General features: G+C 49.6%; 1 long non-coding RNA gene across 2 annotated transcripts in view; it reads left to right on the top strand.

Annotated features, from left to right (window-relative positions):
• The window catches only part of LOC147999975 (uncharacterized), a 69,671-nt gene that overhangs the window by 13,388 nt on the left and 39,444 nt on the right, over positions 1 to 16,839 (top strand). Inside the window, exon 3 of one of the 2 annotated variants that reach the window (XR_015641449.1) lies at positions 10,056 to 12,568. The exons of the other annotated variant lie outside the window; for it this stretch is intronic. This is a non-coding gene — a long non-coding RNA (uncharacterized LOC147999975). Of the gene's footprint in view, positions 1 to 10,055; positions 12,569 to 16,839 lie in introns of those variants that run through there. 2 annotated transcript variants of the gene reach the window in all.

Here is a 16,839-nt window from a genome sequence, read left to right as displayed (position 1 = left end):
GGTATTTTAAGTTAGGATCTAGTCAGAGAAGAGCCTAGCTGTATGGCCACGGTTTTCGCAAATATATTCTGAGTCTGAGTCTTATTTCTGGGAGCATGGAGCTGGGAGGTAGAACCAGATCTAATGTCTTACAGGTAACCATCAGAAATCACATGATCTCGGCCTCACCTTGATCTGAATGCCCAGAGAGGGAGGTGTTATCACAACTGGGGTCTTGGCAGGTTGGAAAGGACCTGGACTCTTTGAGAGGGGACTCTGGCTGGATTCCCTCCTGAGGGAGTGACCGTACTTTCTTCCCAAACAACGCAATTCCCTACCGCATACCTCCGGGACAAAGGTGTCCCCAACGTCCTGGGGGCCACTTGGGTAAAGCTATGATGACCCTGCAGAGTGCACCCTGCAGACCAAAGTGATACGAAGTCTCCCCAGATGGACTTGGCGGCAAGAAGAATGGTGGTGTGAGCCATGGTGACCATCTTCTGGGGCCACGGTCACCACGGAGGGGCTTCTTTTCTGTCTTGTGACCGTGGAGTGTCGCAGAATTAGACCAAGAATTTATGGCTGCCAAAGTACCTGCCCAGCTGCTTCACCTCTGTGGAGCCGCGGGAAGGGTCGCACCTCTCATTCCCGGGGGCTGCGTACAGCAGACTTTCTACTTTAAAAGTGCAGGTTTAGCCTCACTGGCCCCTGGCTAATTCTCTAATCCCTCCTTTGTGTCGTCATGGGCTGGGGTGAGAGTTCAGGGGAGAAGCTAGTACCTGGGATATGTAATTAAGTCACACGCTTGGCGCAGAGACCAGGTTATCATGCATGAACCCCGTTTGCTGGCTTTTCCAGGCCATTGTCCTTCACCTGGGCCCACGGACTAATTATAAGGTATAGGGCTTTGTGGTAGTTTGGGGGGGCCCAGCATGTCCTGCTGAATGGTGTCTGCTTCTGGGCTCTGTTTGGGCTCTGTTGGGAGGGGACGTAACTTGCCGGCTGGGTGTAGCAGCCTCTTTCATGGCTCTGCTGTGCCACGGTAATAGGAGGTCCCTTGTGGGTTGGTTTGGGGAGAGGGCTTGGGTGCATAGGGCAGCATGTGGGGTTATCATTAGAAGACCTCTGAGTTCTCAGAGATATCAGCAGGTCGGGCTGGCCCCTGCAACAACTGTGGGACAAGAAAGAAAGGTGAGGTAAGGGCCGGGACTCCTGTCTAGCTCTGGGGCACGTGAGGGACGTCCATGCTGGGGCCATGGACTCTTCTGGGTTGCTGGTCCTGCTGGACTCTGCTTATACCGCACTCAGACGAGCCTCTCTTCTGGGCCTTTGTGGTCCAGGTTCCTTGCCCTGGGATCTGCTCCATCATATCCAGAGGCAACTGTAGAGATGGTAGGACATGAACTTTTCTCGCATCATAGGTGGAGAGACCCAGGCTGGCCCCCGTCATAGTGAGTTCATGGAACCTGGCTTCGTTGTGGATGCCGTCCACAATTATTACCTTGGGGAATGCCTATGCCAAGAACCACGCTGCCGGGGCTCAGATCTGGTCCCCCAGAGGCAGTTGGTTATCATAAGCATACGTATCACACAGTACGTACATTGTTACATCTTACCTGCTTTACACCGCCTGGCTCAAGTCTCTTTAAATATGCATCTGCACAAGCGTGAAGGGTTTTTTTCCTTTTCTTTACCCCCAGAGTTGTCCCCAGTGAACAGGAAGTACTCAGGGTTATTTCTGTTTGCCTAGAGTGGTGGCTGGGAACTACCTGGGGATGCCAGCCACAGTTTTTCTTTTGCTGTTTCCTCTCGAGAAAAGAATTTGAGTGTATAGTTAATAGCGCGGCAGGCCAGACTGTGCCAAGCTCTCCTGAGCCCTTGATGTAGATTGTTTTAGTCTTCAGACAACATTTGGAGGCAAGGGCTGCTAAAAACCTTGCTCGTGGGTATGGAGACACAGAGTATGCAGGTGACATACCACAGATGGCAAGCAGGATTCGGAAGTGAGTGAACTCTGCTCGGCTCTGAGGGCTTCTCCCATTTCTGCAGGGATGGGCTGACCAGCACCTTGGCTGGATGTAGTCTGTTTGCCAGAGTGACATACCGTGAGTGACTGAGGGGCAGTTTTGGGCCACGTTTGCCAGCAAGAGTGTCGGTAGCCTCAAAGAAGAAGCACAAGAGACCCTGGTCTCTAACTCTTCCTAAGAGTCAACCACCACAGCCAACCAGGACCACCAAAGCCAACCAGAAGACTGACAAGCAGCAAAATGTCTTTGCCTACAAATACCTCACATGCTGGACAACTCGGATGTCAGGCGTCAGTGTGTGAGGTGGTCTGTGAGCCGCCAGCTGCATTGTGGGATGCTGTGGCTGTCTCAGAGAAGCACCCGCGAAGCCTGGGGCTTAGAGTCTTGGATGCTATGGGCTGGAGTGGACAGGCTCTGCCTGAGTTCTAGGCTCTGGGAGGACCAGGGGACTCAGGATCTTACTCATCGTCCTGTGGTACCCAGCCCTGGGATATTTGATGATTCTAGAGGCTTCCTCTGGGCAAGAGTCTTTTTTTTCTTTTTTTCTTTTCTTTTTTTTTTTTTTTCCAGAGCTGGGGACCGAACCCAGGGCCTTGTGCTTGTTAGGCAAGCACTCTACCACTGAGCTAAATCCCCAACCCCAAGAGTCTTACTCTGTACCCTTTGTGGCCGTTGACTTGCCATATAGCCACACATCTGACCTATATGTTCTGTAAGTGTGTTCCTCCACCAGTGGCTTGTTCTGAAACTCACCAAGACTGGGCTCTTAAGGAACCAATGACCGACTGTGCACAGTACTCACGTGTCAGGTCTGTCTCTAACCATAGGACTGTCATGTCCCACAGTAATGGCAATGAGGGACCATAGGATAACAATGACGACAAGCAACCAACCAGCACCGGCCAGTGCCAGCCGGACACCTATTGTCTTTCTGCACTGGCCAATGAAATAGCTTCTGTTTTCTTTTTCTCTGTGTTGCTTGAGTCTGGACCCCAGGGCCTCACACACGTTAGAAAATGGCTTCACCATTAAGCTCCCACCTCAGCTCTGCTCAGGCCCAGCTCCTCATTGGGTATTTGCAGGAACTGGTGCAGGGAGGAGCCAGGACCCAATCCTAGGCGGTGTGTCTGCCACAGGGTTGATTTTTTTTTTTTTCCCCGGAGCTGAGGACCGAACCCAGGGCCTTGTGCTGGCTAGGCAAGTGCTCTACCACTGAGCTAAATCCCCAACCCCCACAGGGTTGAGCTTAACCACTAGTCATAGTCATTGGAAACACTTGACCTAGTCATTCACAGGTTCTTTTTGACTTTCTCTTCAGGTGGGGGTGAGGGGCTGAGATAAATAGAGTCACGTGATTGTCATGACCGGTATGTGGGCGTCTCCCAGTCATACTGGCCAGCAGTCTCACTCTTTCCCGTGTGCCACCTGCTACTGTCTTGGAGTCTGGGGCATGACTGATCCATTGTGAATGATAGCCCGTGAGTCCCCATTGCCTCTCAGTGATATCCCCATGCCCAACCCTGGGATGTGACCACACTGGAGCTGATGGCTGTGGAGGAAGCCTTGGGAGGCGGGGTGCATTGGAAGCAGCTAGCATAGAGGAAAGACAGCAATCTGTCATGGCCGTGGATTTGCGAGGAGGTAGTGACTTGGTCTCTGACAGGACCCAGAGCTCATTCGTGAGTGTGCGGCTTTCACAAAGATGTGGAGCTGGAGGCTTCCTGCAGCCATTGTCTCCGAAAGGAAGGCAGGTTTCCCCCTGCAGCTCAGAGTGAGCCCTGAGCACTGTGCTAACATGGCCTGGGGGAGGGGGGCCCTTCTGTCTGCCAGTGCTGAGCAAACACGGGCTCTGTAGGTGGTGGTGTGGTGCTATGGCCTTTTGTTGGACACACCTGGTTCAAACATCTCATGAATGGGACTCACTTGCCAGGCCCTCCTCTCCGTAGAGGGGCTCAGAGCTGTTCTGTACATTCTGGTTTGGCTCTGGCTGTCAGGGGCTGGCCTCCCTCAGAGACACAAGGCACGTCAAAGGTAAGGTTGAAATGGGTTGCTTGCAGCCTTCCTGCCTAGCGCTACCTCCCTCCCCTCCAGCCCCAGCTGCACATCTGCGCTCCCCTGACTGGTGCCAACCCCCAGGCCAGGCACCACAGGTGTCTGGACCCTCCAAGACACAGCCTGGGTTACATGCGGTTCTCCAGAGAGAAGTCCAGAGCACTCTCAGTAAGAGTGACCAAGGTCAGCAAGTGATACCAGCAGGAGACACTGACCCAATGGGGGCATGTGCTTGTCTCTGCCAAGGTCAACAGCAAGCTAAAGAAAGGGTAGATCAAAGATGGTTGTCGCTGGTCCTTGATCCTAGAATGGAGAGATCAATAATTAAGCTACCCAATAAAATGATTTCCAACACTTCCCTTCCGTGCCAATAGGCCCCAATCACCCCAAAACACAAGCCTTGCTTACCTGTTATTAACCCTACAACTAGGGGCATCTCTTCCTGGTGTCCCGACAGCCTAAGGGCTGTTAGGTAGAAAGAGAACTATAATTTATTTTAAGATCCAGGGATTTTGTATTTGTGAACAGTCAGCAATTATGAAATAAATGCTATCATTATAAACTGTGGACAGATGAAGGAGGTGGTGGCTAGCTGAGATGAGATGTATTTTCTAGTTGAGAAACACACTATTCCATCTTCCAAGTATACTCACTGAGACCGCCTGACTCCGGGTTCACGTGAGCCGAGTAGGAGAATGATTTGCTGAGGGAGGCTGGATCACCCTCAGGTGAGCAGGGCATCCGCCCCTCCCCCACAAGCCAGGCAACTGCAGGGGTGGGGATGCTGGGGGGTGGAACTCTGGTTGGAGGACAAGGCCAAAGCCAAAAGAGTAGTTAGTTGCTGGTCTGCTCCCTTCCTCCTCCTCTTCATCTTCCTCCTCTTCATCTTCCTCTTCTTCCTCCTCTTCCTCTTCCTCCTCCTCTTCCTCCTCCTCTTCATCTTCCTCCTCTTCATCTTCCTCCTGTTCCTCCTCCTCTTCATCTTCCTCCTCTTCATCCTCCTCCTCCTTTTCCTCCTGTTCCTCCTCTTCTTCCTCCTCCTCCTCTTCCTCTTCCTCCTCCTCTTCCTCTTTCTTTTCCTCTTCCTTCTCCTCCTCTTCCTCCTCTTCCTCCTCTTCCTCCTCTTCCTCCTCTTCCTCCTCCCCTTCCTCCTCCTCTTCTTCCTCTTCTTCCTCCTCCCCTTCCTCTTCCTTCTCTTCGTCTTCTTCCTCCTCTTCCTCTTTCTTTTCCTCTTCCTTCTCCTCCTCTATCTCCTCTTCCTCTTCTTTCTCTTCCTCTTCTTCCTCCTCTTCCTCTTTCTTTTCCTCTTCCTTCTCCTCCTCTATCTCCTCTTCCTCTTCCTTCTCTTCCTCTTCTTCCTCCCCTACTCTTCCTCTTTCTTTTCCTCCTCCTCCTCTTCTTCCTTCTCCTCCACTTCTTTCTCTTCCTCCTCTCCCTCTTCTGCCTCCTCCCCTTACCTTTTTCTTCCTCCTCTTTCTTTGGTGTGCATGTGTACATGTGTGTGCACGCATGTTCATGCATATTGGGCCAGAGGACAACCTTAGGTACCATTCCTTAAGTGCCACCTCCAACTCCCTCTTTTTTTTAAAGACAAGATCTCTCATTGGCCCTAGAAGGTGGGAGGGGGCTCTCCAAGTAGCCTATGTTGGCTGACCAGCAAGCCCTGGGATCCACCTGTGTCCCCTTCCCCAGTGGTGGACTTTCACACTCAGGCCCCACACTAAGCTTTTTAAAAATGTGTCTTCTGGTGCTTGAACTCAGTCCTCAGGCTTGCAAGGCCAGCGCTTTACTATGCCTCCCAAACCCCGCCCTCTTCTTTTCTAATAGGAGAGAGGTGTGTCAATCCTGCTGAGCTGTCTGGGCTCCTTCCTTTGGATGTGATGTGTGTCTGGGTGGTTTATGCATGTGTGTGAGTATGTGTGTATGTGTGCCCACATGCACATATGCATATGGATGGAGCTAGTGGTCAGCATGAAGATCCTTTTTTAGTTGTTCTTTACTGTATTGTTTGAGACAGGGTCTCTCACTGGACATGGAGCTCAATGGCTTGGCTAGGCCAGCTTGTCCACCAGCACCAAGGGTCCACTTGTCTCTGTTCCCCATGCCCAGTGTTGGGGTTACAGACTGAGCCGTGTCCACACCTGGCTTTTATGTGAATGTGTAGGATCCAAACTCTGGTCCTCATGCTTGCACAGGAGCACGTCACCTACTGAGTGCCTCCCGAGGCCCTGGGTCCTGTTCTTGAGCTGTGCAGCATTATCCCCTATGTAAAGCGTCTCTTCGCCTTTGTGAGCTACCTCTCTGTGCTCTGTGCCCTGAAGAGCAGAGCAAGCAAGCAAAGAAGGGGTTAGAGAGATGTGTCAGCAAGCAGGAGCACTTCCTGCTCTTGTGTAGGACCCAGGTTCGATACCCAGCACCCACATGGTGGCTTACGTGACTATAACTCCATGTGGTAAGTTCATGTAGTACACATACATATGAGTCAAAGCACTCAGAGAGACAAAATAAAAATAAATAATAAAAATATGTGTACCCAGGCACTCAACAGGCCAGAATGTCCTTTATTGATCATCTTATTTCTCTGAGGCAGCCTCTCTCTGAATCTAGGGTTGACCAGTTGGCTCTGAGCAGCTACTCCTCTGCCTCTGCCCTCAAATGTCCGGTTACAGAAGAGGTGCAGCCATGCCTGACTTTTCATATGGGCTCTCAGAGTCTGCACTCAAGGCCTTGTGCTTGCATGGAAGGCACTGTACCCACCTAGCCATCTCCCCAATTCTCAGCATGATGCTCTGCTAAGAAACGGTGGTAACTCTGAGGACCGCTTTCTTGAGGGTGTTCTTAGAAACAACTCGTAACTTACTGGGTGTTTTAGGATCTCCCTGTTGCTCAGGGTTTCCAGAAGCTGGAGGGGAGGCACTTGGGCATGTTGACCACAGACTGACCTCTGTCTGAGGCAACTCAGAAAGAAGAAAATACATCATTCATGGCACTCTTTTCTCAGTATGGACCCAAACTCTGGACCACATGGCCCTTTCAGCGGGATGTTAATAGTGACTGAGGCCCAGGTACTTGAGAGAAAGGAGCTTCACAACCAAAGAGTAGTGTAACTTTAACTTTTTTTTTTAAAGATTTATTCATTTATTATATATAAGTACACTGTAACTGTCTTCAGATACACCAGACAAGGGCATCAGATCTCTTTACAGATGGTTGTGAGCCACCATGTGGTTGCTGGGAATTGAACTCAGGACCTCTGGAAGAGCAGACGGTGCTCTTAACCACTGAGCCATCTCTCCAGCCCAACTTTAACTTTTTAAACCTTATTTTTAATGATGATTCTTAAAACTCTTTAACCTCCCTTGTTGCCCATCATCCACCAGAGGTAATGGAAAAGAAAGGATACGGGGAAGAGGACCTGTGTAGAAAGGTTCTTTGGAGCAACTCCCATCTGTGCTGTCTGGAAATAGGCAGTTCAGTTCACAGGTCAGCAGGCAGCAGCAGCAGCTCGATCCACTCGCAAACGTTTCACGGACACACCAGCAGTTCAGTTCCGTGGAGTCAGGATAGCAAACAGGAATCAGCAGTGGTGGCACCGCCTAGCAGAGACCGCCAGGCCTCAGCCTCAGCTCCAGTCAGCACGAGGGACCAGGAGGAACGCCAGAAGTTCTCAGCTGTGCCTCTCTCAGGGAATCGAAGTTCGGCAAAGACTTAAGACCCACAAGCATTGCCCAGCAAGCTGTACCAGAAAGCCAAGCTCGGTCCCTGTCACTCTGTGGAGTCCCGTGTCCTCTATGAGTCTTGCCTCAGAACAGCCATCTGTCTCAGCTGACATCACTTGGCCTGAGTCCTCAGAAGTGGCAACAACTGCAGCATACCATGGGAAGTGTTTCAGTGCATTTCTCTCTATGGAGTCCTGACAAATGCAGCTCAACTATGCAATGTAAGGCAGACCAATATGTGCGTGTTGTTAGCAAAGAATCCCTCATCATGTGTCCTTTCATGCACTTAATTTAGCAGAGCATCCTCTCTCTTGTGTCTGCTTCAGCAAAAAGTTCCTTCACCTGTTTGCCCCAGCAAAACACCATCCAACTGACTTTCCAAAGAACCCTTATGTTTCCACTTCAGAGTAACATGAAAAGAGTGTCTGGGGATAGTGATGTTCCTCACACAAGTAAAAACCCCTCAGCAGGCTCTGGGCTCCCTGTGACTGACCTCTTCCCACTCTGGTTCCACTCACTGTTGCTTGCCAGCCCTTGGGACAGCATCTGGCTCCAAGACATGCTGGACAAAGAAGTGTTTCCTCAAGAAGACTTGAGGCCGCTCCAAGGGAAACTCTTCCTGGAAATCCTGTCTCTCAGGAAGGGGAGGAAAGACCTATTTTCACCAGTAGACCCCAGTGCTGTTCCCTGGAGATGTGAGGAAGCAATCTTGCTGCCCTTTAAGGGTGCTGGAGATTTATGCGCACGCGCGTGCGCGCGCGCGCGCACACACACACACACACACACACACACACACACACACACAGAGAGAGAGAGAGAGAGAGACAGAGACAGAGACAGAGACAGAGAGACAGAGACAGGTCACACTATGCATGCAGCCCACAGTGGTTTGAAACTGGAGACCTATTGGACTCTGATGTGGTTAAGGGCCTTCATGCTAAGGATTTTAAATTTCTGCTTAATTTATTTTATTTTGAGAATTCCACACACGGATACTTGATGCTGCCTCTCCCTCTCCTTCTCCAACTCTTCCCATGCTCCCTACTACCTCTCAAATCCATGACTTCAAATCAATAATATGATGATTACTATTACAACACAAACACACACACACACACACATGCACACAACTTCCCAAGTCCATTTAGTGTTGCTGGTATGTACATGTATTTCGGGCTGGCCATGTGGGATTGGATAAACCACATCAGGAAACTCATCTTTGGAAGAAACTATTGGTTTCCTGTAGTTATTCATCAAGGGTGGGGCCTTGAGAAATTTCCCACATGGCGGCGTGTCAACTGGGTACGGTCTGTATGCAGGTCTTGTTCAGCAACTATACTGCTGTGATCTCATGGGTTTAGCTCTCCTGTCATGCCTAGCAGTAGGCATTCCTGGCCCTCTGACTTACAGTCTTTATGGAAGCCTCCTTTTCCACGGCTCTGCCTGGGGTCACAGTGTTGCAGCCTCTGTGAGGGATGGCAGCCCACAGTCGAGTGTTCTCTGCAGTTTGACCAGCAGTGATAATCTACCTCTCCCAGAAGATATTGCATCTCTGGTGTTTTCAGGTGGTGGTAGCATCAATGGGCTTATGTTAATGAATGCTGGTGTGTTTTCCTTGGCCATGAACATCACATTGTGTGTCTGTATCTGTTCATGTGCATAACCAGCCCAAAGATGGACTGATCACTTAAAGCATGAATTTTAAGTGTCCCACTGTGGGGTATGTTATAGGCTTGGCTCCCATGAGGTCGTTTCTGTAACTAAGCACATGACAGTCATCCTCAGGGCCTCCAGTGGAACTTGTTTGTTTCAGGGCTTCCAGTGGAACTTGTCTGTTTCCTATCGATGTGCAGAGCCAAGGTACTGGGTGATGCAGCATAAACCACACCCAGAGCCGAGGGTGGAGCTGGGCATAGTGCGTGCCCCTGACCCCTCTTGGTCCATAGAGACTGATGCTGTGTTTGGAAGTGTTTGTATTTTCTTTGCCCTTTTTTTCTAGAGAGGAGGTAGTAGTGTGTGGTCTTGAACCTGGGGCACGGCATGTGCTATGGAGTTCTCTCCTGGTGAGTGATCCACCCCCCCCCCCCCAGCATTCTCACCCATTTTCCTTCTGTGGTGACCAGTTGACCTTGGGAGTCGTGTGATCATACACTCCAGGGTGGAGATTAAGAATCCTCAAGCCTTCCTTCTCCCTTTGGTCCTTTCTTTGGCCTAGTATGGTTGCTTCTTTACAGAAGACCTCCCACCCTCCCCCAACTTTGGTCCTTTCCCTCTCCAGGGCAGATGTGCTGTCTGAGGAGTTGCTGGCTTGAGCTGAGAGATGAAAATAGACATGCCTACATCCTCCTGGTCAACCCGGCGCTTTCATCACCTCCCCTTCTCAGGGGCTCATCATTGTTCTTGTAGCCACTGTGGACTTGAAAAATGGATACAAGGTATTCACAGGCTGCAAGGCCTCCGGCTGACAGAAGCTGCCTGCCGAATGTGCAGTGGGGGTTCGGCTGGAGGTGAGTCATCTCCAGCCCAGGAAGGGTACCAGCGATGATGGATGGCCAGGGTGCTCGGATGTGCCCCTGACACTATTTGCACAAACAGGGAACTCAAACGAATGAGGTTTTTTCACGAGCTTTGCCTAAGTCAGTTGGCAGCACATAGTGGCCCAGCTGTGCGGCATGACGGGACAGAGCTTCACGTTCCTGCTCAGAAACAGGTGACTTTCAGAACCAGTTTGCCTGTGTCAGGACTTGAAATGGTTTGCTCTGCCTTTCTGTTGTCATAACCCCCCCTTTTCTCTTTGCCCTTCTCTTTGTCAAATTCTCTTTGTAGAAGGATTCTCATAACGGGGACAGTAGGGCTACTGTTACTCCCAGCTGCCGCCCAAGGGCTTTGCTTTTCTTTGGGACTCTGACTTCCTTGAAAGATGTGGCAGGTGTGCTCTGAGAGGTGGTGGGAGTGGGGAGGGTATGGTGCAAAGGTAGGAGAGGGGGTGGCTGGAAACGCCCTTGGCACATTCCTGGGTCATCTCCAGGCGTCCGCTTGGGCTTTGTGGAACAGGCAAAGAAGTGGCCACATTCACACAGCGCTCTGTTAATGTCTGGCTCACTGTAGGCTTCCTGCTCGCCCCTTCCCTCAGCACAGTCGCTGGGCAGGCAGCAAGGGGCTTAGCATCAGATATACAGACAGCAGAGAGTCTGAGAGCTGTGGCTCTTGTAGGGTCCCAGCAGGTCAAAAAGGGGCTGCCTGAGCCCCGGGTGTGAAGTTCTACAGTCCGGTTCTTTTACAGTCTCATGTCCAGCCTGGCCTCTGTCCCCATGGAGGCTCAAGTGGCAGTCACAACAGAGGCTTCTGTGATTTGGTGACAATGTTTGGAGATCACATCCAGGTGTGGACGGCACCCCACTGCTGTCAGAGCCAGGGCACAGCCACTCACTCCTTGGGGGCTGTGGGTCAGGGCTGGCAGGGAGCCAGATCTGACTCGTGTCACTTGGTCACATGTGAGACAATCAGGTCATCCTCTCTGCCTCCCCTCTACCCAGCCCAGACTGACCTGAACTCTCTCTAGTCTCTGTACAGCACGGTGGGTTTTTTTTATTTATTTTATTTTATTTATTTATTTTTCTTATCAACTTGACACAAGGGAAGAAGGAATCTCAACAGAGAAAATGTCTCCACCAGATTGGCCTACAGGCAAGCCTGTTGGAGGTTTTTATTTTCTTGATTAATGATTGAGGGGGACAGGCTGAATCCACCATAGGCAATGCCATCCTGGGTGGGTCGTCCTGATGGGATAAGAAAGGTAGCTAAGAAAGCCACTTGAGAAAGCTAATAAGCAGCCCTTCTCCTCTGTCCTGTTTCAGTGCCTTCCTCTAGGTTCCTGCCTTGAATGTCTGCCCTGACTTCCATTTCATCACAAGCTGTAAAACAAACCCTTCCTCCCCAAATGGCTTCTCGTCCTGGTGTTTATTACAAAAACAGAAAGGCAACTAAGGGATCTTCAGACTGGCTTGGGATAGTTTATGGGCTAAACTCATACCTGTAATTCTCCTGCCTCTGCCTTCTGAGTGCTAGGATTTCGGGTAAGAGCCACCATGCCTGGCGCGGCCATTCATTTAGTAAAGGCAATCTTCTCCTTTAAGTCATCAGTCTAGAATCATAAGAAAAGGAGTTTTGCTTTTTAAAAAGGAAACATTGTAGAAAGTCAGAAAATATAAAGTAAGGGACTTCGAATAAGTTATTTTTTTGCTACCTTTATATAATATGAAACAAAACGGGCTGATGCAATTGATACCATCTGATTAGATTGTGACCGTACCAGAACCTCCTCCCACCGTGTTGTCTGGAGTGCAATTCACTCCTTGGGACTGTCCTTTGTGGGTGGAGACATAGACTGATTCCTGTCTCTGGCTCTTCTCAACAAGTGAGCCAAGTCTCTGCTCACTTTCCTGTTTCACAAATAATGCTGAGTGGACAGTTTTTCCCCAGTGAATTCCTCCACACGGATTTCCTGGGCTGAGTTGTGTGAGAGCGTGTGAACCAAACTCACGTGTGTTAGACAAGTGCTCTACCTCCGAATCACACACTGTTCCCTAAACCGCGGCTCTCAGAAGGTATCCTTACAGAGTTGCTGTGTTGTTCCTATTTGCCATTTTAATACTAATGGTCATAACTTCCTTAATTGAAGCAGTTTCCTACTTAATGTAACCTGAGCAATTTCTCACACCAGCATGGCAGCAACTTAGTATACTTGTATCAGTCTCTTATCAATAAACTTTTTTCTTTTCTAAAACTGTATTTTTATTTCGTATGAGTGTTTATGTGTATGTCTGTATGTGCGCCACATGCATGTAATGCCCGAGAGGGCCAGAAGAGGGCGCCAGATCCCCCATACTGGAGATCTGTTTTATTTCTGTCCCTAGGGGCAATGCTTCCAGTAGGCATCTTAGGTCTCTCTGCCATAGGCTTCCAAACTGGCCTCATCTCCTGTGGCAGCTGGCCTTCTGCAGTTGAAGGAAGGTCCCCAAGTCTGCACGGAGACCTGTGGCTATCTGTTTCTGGAGCACTGTTCTGTGAGATTCCTCTGGCTTTCTGCTCAGGACATCTGGTGTTCCTGTCTTGCTCAGGGTCATTCTGTCTTTTGCTTCGACTCCCCCTGCCTCCACTTACCCCCATGCCTTTTGACCTCTCCATTCTCCCATGTCTGTGGTCAGAATCCTTTTCTGAGGAGGGCACACGGCCCCTTGGCTGGCTACGTCAGACACAACATTCTGATCAGACATCCCATCAGTCTAGAGTGCTATCTTACTCACAAGGGTCCCAGGGCCTCCAAGGTGGTTGGTGGCAGTGCTCAGAGCTCACAGATTCCAAGCTGCCTTTCATACACTGTTTAGGGCTCCTGACAAGAGATGGTGCTCTAGCTTAGATCTGGAAAGAGCAGAGAAGCAATCCTGTTGTAGGTTGGAGGGACGTGTGGACAACTCGGACAGGCTATGAGGGACAACTTCCAGGTGCTGGAGCACTGCCATTTCACACTGGTGACTATTGTCACTCCCCTTCAGTAGGTCCAGGCCAGCTAGACCCAGAGAGGCTCCAGTCTCTCAGTTCCTAGCCAAGCTGCATCAGCAGCCTGAGAGTGAGCAAAGTCGAGCAGCTGTGGTTGGTTACTTGTCTAGGAACTAGTTAGCTGGACTCAGTTCCAGTTCTCAGGAGTGGCCTCTCTCCAGGGTGGGTGGATGGGGCATACATATCTTCTGGGTCACATCTTGTTTCCATCTTTTATTTTTTCAGATAGGTTTCACCGTGTAAGTTGGCTTAGAACTCATTTTGTAGACAAGGCTGGCCCTGAACTCACAGATGTCTGGGTGCCTCTGCCTCTGGAGCACTGGGATTAAAGGTGTGTGTCCACCATGCCCGGCTCCTCCTCCTCCTCCTCTTATTATTATTTAAATGAAAACATATTTGAATTGGTTGTTTTAGCATTGATTATTTTCTGCTTTGTAATTTCTCCATCGCTCCTGCCCTCCCAATAGTCACAGTGAAAACTCCAAACAGCACAGGGCAATAATGTATTTAAGTGCTGAACAAGTGTTTGAAGAACAAGTGTACATAGTATGTGGAAATATAAATTCTTTTGCTATGCCTTCAGAAACAATCACTGTCTGGGCTGGAGAGTTTGATTCCCAGCATCCACAGTAGACAGCTCACAACTGTCTGCAACTCCAGCTCTTGGGGGTGGGGTGGGGGCGTGGGGGTGGGTGGGAGGGGTAGGGTGTGTCTGGCGCCCTCTTCTGGCTTCTGCAGCTACCTGCACTCACATGCACATATGCCTATAGGACATATATACAATTGTATATGCCTACACAAACATATATACAATTAAAAAAATAAAATGAATCTAGAAGAGACTCAAACAACCATTGTCAATAATTGGCTGGATAAACTATGGCTATTTCCCCAGTGGATCTCTGTGTGTTTTTTAGGTGTGCATTTTTTACACAAGTAGTTTCAGGGAATCTTTTCATGTCATAAGCACCCAGTGAGACACTGGATTTGAGTTCTACTCTGTGGGTTCCTCACCACTTAGTGCGTCTTTTGGAGATAAATTTTGAGAGGTTTCCAATCTTTCATTTCCCCCTCCCCACCCAATAGTATTGCCAACAGCATACTGTTTTGAGAGCCTCTTTTAGATGGATTGGAGCATATTAACCCTTGCTGAAATGCTGTCTTCAGAGGCCTCCTGACCTAGCCCTCACCCGGCCCCGGCTTCCCATTCTTCCATCCTCTCTGCTTGCTCCCTGCCTGGGCCAGCTCCCTGTCTGCTGGCTTTTGAACTATCCCCCATGGCTATCAGCCTTCTGGCTTCTCCTTTGTCTTGTTTTTTTTTCTCTAGAGGGGGTTTTAGTTCTTGCTTTCTGTGTTCGGTTTTCACTTGTTACAAAAATTTTATTTACATTAGTATGAAGAAATAAGTAATCATACAACCCTTAAAATGATTTATTTTTATTTATGTGTAAGTGTGTGGGCTTATGCCACACGTATGTGGGTGCCTGCAGAACTAGTGGGTCCCCAGGAACTGGGGCTAGAGGCTGTTGTGAGTCACTTGATATGGGTGCTGAAAGATGAACTTGGGTTCTCTACAAGGACAGCAAGTGCTCTGTCCTCCCGGGGCATCTCCCCATCCCACACAGCTCCTTGGAACCAGAAAGTCCCGCACCATTCGCCACTCTCCAGAGACCAGAAACTGCAGCTATCTGAGCTGATTCATTTTTAGTGTTTACTTTAACAGTTCCACCAAACATGCTTGTAGCTTTTCCATTTGTCTCTCTTGCCAACGTTTCCACACTCCATTCTTCATTAATTTCTCTTTCTGACATGGGAGTACTTATTTCCTTTTATACTTGCTCCCACATACCCCCACATGCTTCCACATGCCCCCACATGCTCTCACATGCCACAACATGCCCCCACATTCTTACACATTCTCCTACATGCTCCCTTATGCTCCCATATACCCTACATGCTTCCATATGCTCCCACATGCCCCATATGTTCCCACATGCTCTCACATACTTCAACATGCTCCCACATTCTCTCATATACCACAATATGCTCCCACACGCTTACATATGCTCTCACATGCTCCCTTATGGTTCTTCATGCTCTCACATGCTCCCACATGCTTCTACATGCTTCCACATGCTCCTTCATTTCCCCACATGCTTCCACACTCCCCCACATGCTCCTAAATGCTTCTAATGCTCCCAACATGCTCCCAGGAGCCCCACATGCTCCCAGATACTTTCACATGCTTCCACATCTCTGCTCTCATATGCTCCTATGTGCTTCCTCATGCTCTCACATGCCTCTACATGCTCCTACATCCTCTTGTTCTCCCACATGCTCTTCCACATGCTCCTTCATGCTCCCGCATGCTCCCACACATTCTCACATACCCCCACATGCTCCCACATGGTCCTACATTCTCCAACATGCCCACACATGCTCCCACATGTCCCCACATGCTCTCACATGCTCCCAATGCTCCCACATGTCCCCACATGCTCTCACATGCTCCCAATGCTCTCACATGTCCCCACATGCTCTCACATGCTCCCAATGCTCTCACATGTCCCCACATGCTCTCACATGCTCCCAATGCTCCCACATGTCCCCACATGCTCTCACATGCTCCCAATGCGCTCAATGCTCCTATTCTTGTCCTGTACACTCACAAGAGAGTTAAAATGCAGGACATCCTGACAGGCCAGTATTCAGTCTCCATTTATTTTTCTGTGGAGCTATGGATTGAACTCTGAGCTCCTCGCATGATCTGCAAGTGTTATACCATTGAGCCACGCCCCAGCTCAGCGTTTACATTTGGGCAGTGTGGTATTAAACTACAGGCGTTTTATTTTGGCTGCACACGTTGTTTCCTCTGCAATGAGTAGTTGTTATTTTCTTAGTTTTCTATGTGGTCATCATTATCTGCTTCCACACTATGCCCTCTGTGTCTGCCTCTCTCTGTATATAGTCAGACCTGTTATGTCTGTGTGACAGTGTCAGATCTTTACAGACAGTTGTGAGCCACCATGTGGGTGCTGGGAATTGAACCCAGGTCCTCAGGAAAAGCAGTCAGTGCTCTTAACCGCTGAGCCACCTCTCCAGTCTTAATTTTCATTATTTTTGTTTCATGTGTGGGAGTGTTTGCCTGCATGGGTGTATGCGCACCAGGCGTATGCAGTGTCTACACAGATCAGAAGGAGGCACGGGAACTGGAGTTACAGATGGTTGTGAGCCATTGTGTGGGGGCTGGGAACAGAACCTGAGTCCTCTACTGGAGCAGTAAATACCCTCTCATTCATCGCCGAGCCATCTCTCCAGCCCCTGGCATGTATCTATATTCCCAAGATTCCATGGGAATTGGTTTCCCTTTGCTTCTGTCTTCTTGGTTTCTTCCCTCCCTTGTCTTAGCAAATTCTCTGGGGATCAGAGAGGTGCAGCAGAAGAAAGACTTTGACATTTGCACACTGAAGGGACTGGTTCCCATCACACTGAACTCAATAGTT

Source organism: Rattus norvegicus, chromosome 17, assembly GCF_021556685.1.
Source record: "Rattus norvegicus strain SHRSP/BbbUtx chromosome 17, alternate assembly SHRSP_T2T, whole genome shotgun sequence".
In the NCBI taxonomy this organism is placed as follows: domain Eukaryota; kingdom Metazoa; phylum Chordata; class Mammalia; order Rodentia; family Muridae; genus Rattus; species Rattus norvegicus.
Note: the sequence above shows the minus strand (reverse complement) of the source record. Positions and strands in the feature narration are given on the sequence as shown.